Consider the following 10402-nt stretch of genomic DNA (forward strand, 5'->3'; position numbering starts at 1 on the left):
CCTGTTAGAATTTGGAATAGTGTGGCATTTTCAGGCTGTAGACAAAATAACACACTTTGATGAAGCTGATGATGAGAAGCTGTTGCTGACAGTGTTGATTTCAGTGGATGGGTGTGATGATTTTCCTCTAGGATCTAATACAGAGATAGTCATCATGCTTTGCCTGGGGCCACCTTTACAGAATGACCAGGCCAGGGCCAGCTAATACATAAACATAATGAATAGCTTGTATGCAGTCACGTGTGCGAAAGTCATATGGAGAGCTGGAAGTAAAGAATGCCAGTTGGGAATGGAGAAAAAGTGAAGACACTAAAGCCTTAGATGGACCTGCACGCTGCAGGTATCAGCAGAAAATTTCTAGACACATTGGATATGATCCCTACACTTAACAGTCCTGCAGACCTCCTACTACACGGCGGGCCAAATTACGGCATGCAAGAGTCTTGAGGCTTGTAACTAGTTCATGTGTGGCTGGGTCAATGACATCGTATCGAAAGCAACACTGAATGACTGACGCTATTTCTTTTCTCGGGTGAGTGTCTTTGCTTGAGAATCACTGTCTTTTTTTCTGCTATTTCAACTCTAAAGTAACTTTACATGGATGCATGCAGTACTAGCATCAGGCTATGTGCTAGCGGACCAACAGTCGCTATTTTTTACCTTGTTCTGTTCAGTCAACCATTCTCAGGTGTTCAGAACCACTGCTGAAAACATGACATACAAAACATGACAGACACAGTGTTGTCTGACTCCACTCCTCCAGACTTAAGATGGATGTTTTTAATCATGTCTGCCGCCGTTGCTTTTGCTTTAATGTGTCACTTCTTTCAGGACTCCAAAGTAGCTTTGGTTTTCTCCCCCACTTTGACCAGTTGGCACAGCTGTAAACAGCACAAAACTTTGGCCAGATACTATCCACAACTTTTATATCCATGTCAAGTTGTGAGCCTTTTTTTATTTTGGCAAGTCAAGTCTAAAGTCATCAAATTTCTAACTCCAATCTGACTCATGTCCAAGTCAACTTTATAGTCCATGTCAAGTTATGAGTCACTTTTAAATTTTGGCAAAACAAGTCTAAAATAATCAAATTTTAGACTCCAATCTGACAAAAGTCAGAGTCATGTGACTAGAGTTCACACCTTAACCACGTAAAATCCAAATCTTTAAAGTCTATGTCAAGTTGTGAGTCGTTTTTGATTTTGGCAAATCGAATCTTAAGTAATCAAATTTCATACTCCAATCTGACTAAAGTCTGAGTCATGTGACTAGAGTTCACACCGTAACCACGTACCATGCAAATCTTTAAAGTCCAAGTCAAGCTGTGTCTTTTTTGATTTTGTCAAGTCAAGTCTAAAGTCATCAAATTTGAGACTCCATTTTGACTCAAGTCCAAGTCATGTGACTCTACACTTTAGCCAGGCACTATCCACAACTTTGAGTAGAGCTGTGTTGGATGTGTCAGCTGTGTGATTGTGTTGAGACCAATTTCATCCCTCCATCCCCTAAGTAGGACAGGTGGATAATGGATGTATGTGCACCTTTTTGGCAGCAGTAGTAAAAATCTGTCCTCTGTTGCCTTAAGAACCTTTTATTAAATCTGGGTTCCTTTTCTAACCATAACCTGCTGGAGCTGCTGACAGGAGCAGCTCATGATGAAAAAAACACAAGATGAAGAGCAAAGATCATAAATCCAGATGACCTCTCACTCCTCCCTGCTGCATCCCACACAGACACAGTGTCAATGTGCTTCCTGTTAGCGTCTAACCATGTGGTTTGACCTTCAACACCAGCAGCTGCCAGGGGGCTCATGAAGAGCAGTCATCTAGTGGAGGATGAGGGGAGGAATCAAACACATTCCCAGCTGGGAGGAGGGGGTGGGGGGGGGGGGGGGGTGAGCACAAAGCTACATTAAACATCTCCTTGATCACAGTCAGCCCTGGAACGCTCGCCGACAGGAGGACGACAGAAGAAAAGGGGAGAAATGAGAAAAGAAGAGAAGAAGAAGAGGAGAGCGTTGATGGCTGGGGCTCGTGTCCCTTTACTTTGATAACGGACGCCTCGGCCGTGAGTGACGGAGAAGAAATTAACATGTCACTTACAATCTGTACTCCGATCCATCTTCTTCTCCAACTCATCGCACGTTGTGTGTGTGTGTGAGTATGTGTGTGTGTGCAATCGTAGGCAATGACGTTCGCCGCCACCACACAACCAGCTTTTTTTAAATTGCCGGGTGCAGTCACTCGAAACGCCAACTTTATCGTTGTGGCCGCTGCCCGACGTGTCTGTGCTCAGTGGAACATCAGATGAGGATTTTTTAGAATAATTTCCGGAGTGTGTGTGTGTGTGTGTGTATGTGTGTGTCTGACATGCTTGGGGACTTCGGAGACAGATGGGGAGACAGAAAGACAGGCCTGCAGATAGGAAGAACTACCTGTCACACACACAATGTCTCCTTGTCCTTCTCTCTAATTAAGAAAGTTAAAAATGGGGACACCGGGTCACCTGCGCAGGGATGGCTGGTCAAGCACTGCCCTGGTGCATCATGGGAAATCACGTCCTAATTCAGCCGACGATTAAAATTCCATCATTTCCTGAACATCAGAGACTAAACATTTCTGACGAATGATCTAATGCTGCCCATGAACACAATTTCAATAATTTACACAGCGAATATTAAAACATTTAGACTGGCGTCAGCATATTAATAGAGCCCGTGGAATGTAATATTCATCTCCATCTTCACATGGACATCTCAATTAAAATGAGATGAGCTCGGTGGTGCGGTTGATGCTCCCGATTCTCTCAGTGTGAACACGGGATGAAGAGAGAGCAAAGGAGAAACGGGTTTCCTCCGATAACGACCAACGGACGCTGATTTACACACATACATATATATATATCATTATATAACAGAGTCTGAGTTAAGCAAAGAGAAAGATTCATGAGGATGGAGAGAACAAGTAAGATGTGTTGAAGTGATGGATAAAGCAGATCAAGTCAACATAAAGGACAACACAGTGTAGTTTCACATGTTTTATACATTATTCCCGTTTTCCAAAGCATATTCAACATTTAGATGAATAACAATTTGTGGACTGTGAAAGCGAGATGTTTTTCTCTTATCTTGGTCAGAGTGCTTTTGACTTCTCATAAAATTCTCTCTTAACTAAAAGAAAATAAGAAAACATTATTGAATCCCCCAAATCAATGGGCACTAACAAATTAAGAACAAATCCTGGGTTCAAGAAAAAATAAGAGAAAATGTGTTCGTATATCTTTCCTTGCGTGAAGCACATTGTTTTAATGTTTGGTTCCCTATTTGTTTTTTTCCTGCCAGTGGTTTTACTATTCTGTTCATCTACAGGAGGTGATGATGTCATGAACACACATCAGTGAATATGTTTCTATGCACAGTTAATTGGAGCTACGGTCATCGATTCAGCCATTTAGTTGTTCTACTGTCCTTGTCCCAGTATAAAAGAAGCGGGGGACAATCCATTTAAAGAAGGACAGCTAGTTGCTATAGACAGAATCAAAATCACAACTATTTATTCACAATAATGTTGAGGTAGAAAACCGCTGCGTCACATAGTCAAACACTGCTGTGCAAACTTTGCCATGACTGATTAGTTTTAAGCCTCCTAAAAAAGGCCCACCTAAAATTTAAAACAACAATATCAGTTTAAATCTACACTATATTTAGAATATTTTTTACCCTGCTGGAAGACAGCCCTTACTGATGGGGATTTGAAGCTGTTTTATCTAAAACACCAAAACCATAAAATCAAAAGTCAGCTTTGAGTTATTAGTTAAGTTAAATAAACGTGTAACTTTGCCTCGTCAACCCCAACCATGATTCCTTCCCTAAAGCTGACCAGAAGGGGTGCTCATTTATCTTTTGAAGCATGCGCATAGTTTCTGTTAAGATATCATGTCAACTGTTAAAAAGGCTGATGAGTTGTTTTTGGCCCACTTTCGGCATATTTATGTGTCCAGATTAAGGCAAAAATTGTAAATATCAATGCTCTCCATTCACAGCTTGTTCTGATTGTCTAGAGTTCATATGGAGTTTGGAAAAAGAGCCATATGTATGCGGCTCCATAAATGTGGAATCTTCTGCAGAAACACCTAAAGCTGCCCTCAAGGTCATTTCAAAACACTGGTGCACGACTTTTGTAGGTAAGCTTTAATATGCCAATGTCAGGGTGTATCTGAGCTGTGCTTATTTTTATGGTTTACTAACAACATATATTAACATGCTTTGTGGCCCTTCCTTATGGTAACTTTATTTAGTCCTTCCCTGTGGTAACTTTTTTGTGTTCTTTTTGTGTTGTACATCATTTCTGGAGTTGCATATTTTGAATTTTGTGCATTTGTTCCATGTTGTTTGTCCGTCTTGGCCAAGACACTCTTGAAAAAAAGAGATGTTTTTTTTATCTCAAGAGTTTTTTTCTGGTTAAATAAAGGTTAAATAAATATATAACTAAATATGTTAACCAGTTGGAAGTACTCGTAGCTGGATTTCAGGTGAAACTTAGTTGTCAGAAAATTAAACCTTGAAGAAGAAAATACTGAAGCTGCCACATTATAATGTGAACTTGGTCTGACTCAGCAGGTTGTTAACTGACAGCAACATTGAGTATCTGTGCCTTCTTGAATGCACTGTGTTTGGAAATCTATCTAAAAGCTGATGGTATGCTTTGGAAAATGGTTGGCAATAATGTTTAGAACACACTGTCTGTAATTACAGGACTGTCCTAAACACCAGTTTAATCTGTGACTGATTAATGTTGCTTTTCAGTTCCTGTCAAAACTTCTGAAAATACATTTTCAAATGAAAAACTTTCTTTTTAATCTTTTTAGAGGCTGTGTATCCAATCTGGGAGAGAATAAACCTCCGGTTTGTCATGCAGTATACCTAAAACAGTGCTGATCCAGTCTATCATTGTGTCAGCCGAGGATTACAGTATCCTTTAGAAAGTACCGCAGCTGCTTTAATTTGGTGACATCAATCATTCTGGAAGAGAAGGCGCCGCTCTTTGTCAAACGGTTTATATCTCATTTTGCAGCAAACCTCCTCTTGGCGTCCACCATGCCAGGAAAACGTCTCCATGCCGACTGTGGGCGTCTCCATCACAGTTGCTAAAAAGAGATTATCTCTTGCACAGAATTGACCGTAGCTTCCCGCCATGAGAGAGCCACTCCTGTGTTTGCTGAGCAAACCCGAGACTAACTGAATGTAATTCCACGGATAATATCCCTGCTTCAGAATGATGATGTTTTTATCAGGTAAGGGATTACAATGGTACAAGTGATTTGTGTTAACGTGGAGGAGGAGAGGCGGGTGAGACGTGGAGAATATTAAAGATTGTGTTAATGTGCTGGGCTGGTATTTGTTATGGGGTTTAAAAAAGGAGAAAACAGATGTTTGTGTTGGAGCGCTCAATCCCCCGGCACATCTTCAGACTGCACTCTGGGAGAAAAACAACAGCGTTCAAACCATTACTTTATTTCTCTCTCACACACATACACACACACACACACACACACACACACACACACACACAGTAGCAGCTTCACCTCTCTTCAGGACATGAGAAAAAGTCAATCCTCACACTTAATCTAAAATGCTTTGAAAGATTTAACACAGGGACACTAAACGTGCTTTGCTTGGGGGCCACTTCTGCAAAATGAAAGGAGGCCAGCGGTCAGTCACAGGGGCCAAACACATGTTAGGATTTTAGGACATATCAAGGACTTTGAAACATTTCCAGGAGTTTTTAAGGAATTACTGGAATTTTAGGATATTTCTAGAATTTCAAGGATTTACAACAACTCTAGGAATTTAGGACATTTGTAGGATTTTACAATGTTTCAAGGAATTTAGGATATTTCCAGGATTTTAGAAAATTTCTCAGATTTCTAGGATTTTAAGATGTTTCTGAGATTTTAGGATATCTAGGACTATAGGACACACCCAGCACCCCTTTCAGGGTTCAGATTTTTCCCGCAGGCCATAAATTGAGTTTCACTTTTTTAACACAAACAGGTCAGTGCAGTGCTCTTTGCTTAAGGTTTTGAGCTTGCGTGTGTTTTTGTGTGTCTCACTAACGGAGGCCTGCTGATATCACTGCAGTAAGTCCATGAATCATTGAATGCCGAGGGCTGCCAGGCACCCATACTGCCTCTCTCCCTCTCTTTCCCCTCATTCTCTCCTCTTCATCTCTCCCTCTCATCACATCTCTCTGTCCTCTCCTCCTCCTTCCCTCTCTGCCTCTTCTTGACATGTTACTCCATCTCTCTCTTTCTCTTCAGTTCTCCCCCTCTCTCTCTCTCCTCGTTAGTGGGGGAGCGACCTGCTGCCAGGAGAGCCGGCTGCTCTCTGAGAGGCTTCCTTCTGTCTTTGAGAGGGAATTTTTAAAAACCACATCAACGGTGAAGGTATTCTGAGGTCCAGCGGGGGAGAGAGGCAGAGTTGAAAACATGGGAGAGGACTGGGTATCATACTTTAGTATGCCTACTTCTTAAATTACTACCAAAACGTGTATGTAACATGGTGAATTTTCCTGTTTTGAAGCTTTGAGTTTGGCATTTTGGCCGTCGCCAATTTGAAACCAGAAGTGACCATATTTGGACAAGAGAGTGGAGCTAACTGTAACACCAGCTGCTGGCTTAACTCGCACAGTGCATTTATAGCTATACTTAACCCCTTGAAACCCAAGCAAAATGGCTTGATTTCTTTAAAAAAAAAAACATTGGAAGAAGGCAATTACTGTGGCTTATTAAGAAATCACTCAAAAATTATGAAGAAATTAGGAAAAGGTTACAAAAAAAATCACCTAAAAAATTGCAAAGAAACCCCCCCCCCCCACTAAAACAACAACAAAAAAGTGCTTAAAAATGACAACAATTATGTAGAATTATTTTGAAAGTATAATTATGATAAATATAGGTGCCATGAATGTGAAGGACTTAAGGACTTTACAACATTTCAAGGAATGTAGGACAATTCAAGGATTTAGGGATGTTTCTAGGAATTTAGGACATTACTGGAATTTTAGGACATTTCTAGGAATGTAGGATGTTTATAGGATTTTAAGACATTTGTAGGATTTTGGGACATTTCTGGGATTTAAGGATTTTCAAGGAAGGATTTTTAGGATTTTTGGACTTTAGTATTTAGGTTATTTGTCAGATTTTGGGATATTACAAGGATTTCAGATCAATTCTTCTCTGATTTTAGGATGTTTCTAGGGTTTTATAACACATTGGATTTTAGGATGTTTGGTAGATTTTAGGACATTTCTGTCATTTTACTGTATTTCTAGGTATTTAGGACATTTCTAAGATTTTAGTACATTCCTAGGGTTTTGGGACATTTCAAAGAAAAACAACTATTTTGTACTTTCCAAACTAAGGTATTAAATAAAAGTATAATTCTTGATAAGTATCATTATCAAAACTTTTTGAATGAGGTTCAGACAGGATAAAGAGAACAATACAGCAAAACACACGCACACACACACACACACACACACACACACACACACACACACGCACACAGGATGAGGAGGAGGTGAGGAAGAGCTGTGGTCGTAGTGTGAGAAAAAAAGGAAATAAGAATTAAAGCGGATGACTGTAACAAGGTCCATCTTAATGTGCAACACGGGCCTCATGCTAATCACTACATGCACTGACGCAGTGAAAACACCCAACCGTGATCACCTCTGCTAGATTTAATTAACTACCCATGACTTAACGACCCCAATAACAGCCCGGGAGGCAGGGTGGAGGAGTGGAGCGGAGCACAAGCACAAACACACACACACACACACACACACACAAACATACATCATACATTGGTGAAATGATGTTTCCTCTGTGATTGATGTGCAGCACATGAGTGTAGATGCTTATTCACACGTGTACTTGTAGCTCTTTATCAGAGTGTTTTCCCCACAGCTTTGTTTCCAAACTTCACGCCTGTGACATCTGTCTCTTTACATCCATGGACCTGTTTGCTCCCCTCATTAGGAAACATCACTGGGGAACTGTTTCAATTAAAAATGACCGGAGGGGAGACTGCTGCTCCCCCCGGGACTTCCCCGAGGTCGACTCTGAAGCCTTTTCAAAATCATCTGGCAGGTGAGAGCGCCTGCCGCTCCGCCTCAGAAGCAGACTCAGCCTCTGTAGTTGGCTCCTGAAACCCAGCCAGAAGCCGGGTTTCCCTCTCTGCCTCTCTGAGCTTTTCTTGCCATGTCAGTGGAACAAGGCGCCAAGGTCGCTTCCACAAAGCAAGGGTGCTGTGGGAAGCTTTACAATCACCGCCTCACTCAGCAGCTGGCTCAGATGGTCCAATCATATTTCAGGGTTCGCACAGAAAGGGGCAAGCCGAATTCAAGGACTTTCAAGGACTTTTTTTAACACTCATTTTTATTTGGAAGGATGAAAATAAGATTGCACACGTTCTTAAGTGGAGCAAACATGCCATCAGGGTCTAAAATCAACTTACTAGGAATTAACCCTCTAACACCTGGATCGCCATCAGTTTTTTGTGCTGCATCCATACACCTTTCATGAGCATTTAAACATCTGAAACCTCAGAAAACTGGTTTGATTTATTTCAGAAACACAGGAAAAAACATAAGGAGCAACTGAGCAAAAAAAAACCTAAAAGGTGAAATGGAGATGATCTGAAAATTAGCCAGGGGTGATTATAAGTTACGAGTAAAAACAAGGGAGAAATGTCCAGAAAACTACACCTATAATTCTATTACTTATATATTATATGATGTTAGCGAGGAAAAAAAAAACATTTAGCAGTTTCTTGATGTCATTTTCTTTTTGTCTTTTCTTTGTTTGCTTTTTCCACTTTTCCTAATATATTTCAGGTCATTTTCTTATAACGGAGTCGGCTGTTTGCTTCTTGTATGTTGTAGAGCCAAACCATGTTGTTTTTTCCTTAACCTAGCCTTGTGCTTTTGTTGCCTAAACCTATGAGCCTATGAATGTTATTGCCATAGAACATCGCTCAATGGAAGTGCAGTCATCTCACAATTTTTATCAACATTTCAAAAAGTTTTACGCAAATCTGTAGTGGGAACCCACCTACTGTGTATTTTCAGACCACCTCTTGAGAACCCAGGTGCTAGAGGGTGCCTTTGGCATCAAAATCAAAGGCAGAGGGGCCTGACAAAGTCTCAGTTTTTGATGACCTGGGAATGAGAATGAGCCATTTATTAAGGATATTTAAGAGAGCTTTTCAATTTTACGTGTCATCTTCTTTGATAAGGAGAAATTTATGAAATTTATGCCATATGCATGATGAGAGCCAAAATTATTTAAAATTATTAGTATTATAAAAATGAAGAATGAAAAGCCTGTAAAATGCACCAAACCGTCCCTAAGAGTTTAACAACCTCAACTAATTGAATATAGCTACAAAGCAGTCCCACCCAAAAATTACAAATAACAGTCTGTGGTTAAACTTCCTGACAGCCGCAAGTGATCAGCAGTTACAAGGTGAACGGCATCTCTTAAACTGAGACACCTGACATTAACTGAACAATGAAAATTCTCAAAGTCTAGTCTCGGATGTCTGCAACAACAGGGAAGAAAACAACAGAAGGCAATTCGAGAAAAGTCAAATCATCAAAAAACAAGACAACAAGAGACAAGAGCAAATTAAAAAGTTCCTCCTCTGACAGAAGCTACACGTAAAAAAGTGGCGTGTTTTAAAAGCAGAGTTCCTCCCGGCCTCGCTTCCCCCTCTTCCCTCCCACACAGTGGGATTAACCGAGCTCAGTTCGACAAATCTGACAGTTATAACTCAATAGATACGGCTGCGCTTGTGGACACAAACAGGCGTGTGCGTAGGGGCAAAATGTGCTGCTGCGCTCACATAGCCCGTGGTGGTACATGGCGCGCATGTGAGAGTTTGCCTCGGCCGGCCCACTCAGCACAGCGGGGCGCCCGCTTCCAGAGACACACACAGGGAACAAGTTGTTTTATATGTTACAAAGAGACATTTCTTCAATTTAATTATTTACTGCGACTGAAAACCACTGCTCACACATGCCACTTTATTCCCACTATCACGTACGCACTTTGATGTTTAATCGTGGGCCGACACACGCGAGTTGGCCTGCCGTGGTGGGCTGATCCTCACAGCAGGAGGACAGAGAGAGGGCGAGAGACATGAGAGAGACAGACAGTGTGAAGGAGGAGAGAGGATGCAGGAGACATGTTTCAAATTTGATATGGCACACAAGAGAGACAAGATGGAGAGAATAAGTGGAATTGTTATGGGTGAAGAAAGAAAGAGAAGGATGTGTGAGTACAGGGAGGAGGGACAGAAGCAGTGAGGGAGGGACGGATGGAGAGAGGAAGGAAGAGAGGACGA

Source organism: Plectropomus leopardus, chromosome 22, assembly GCF_008729295.1.
Source record: "Plectropomus leopardus isolate mb chromosome 22, YSFRI_Pleo_2.0, whole genome shotgun sequence".
Lineage (NCBI taxonomy): Eukaryota > Metazoa > Chordata > Actinopteri > Perciformes > Serranidae > Plectropomus > Plectropomus leopardus.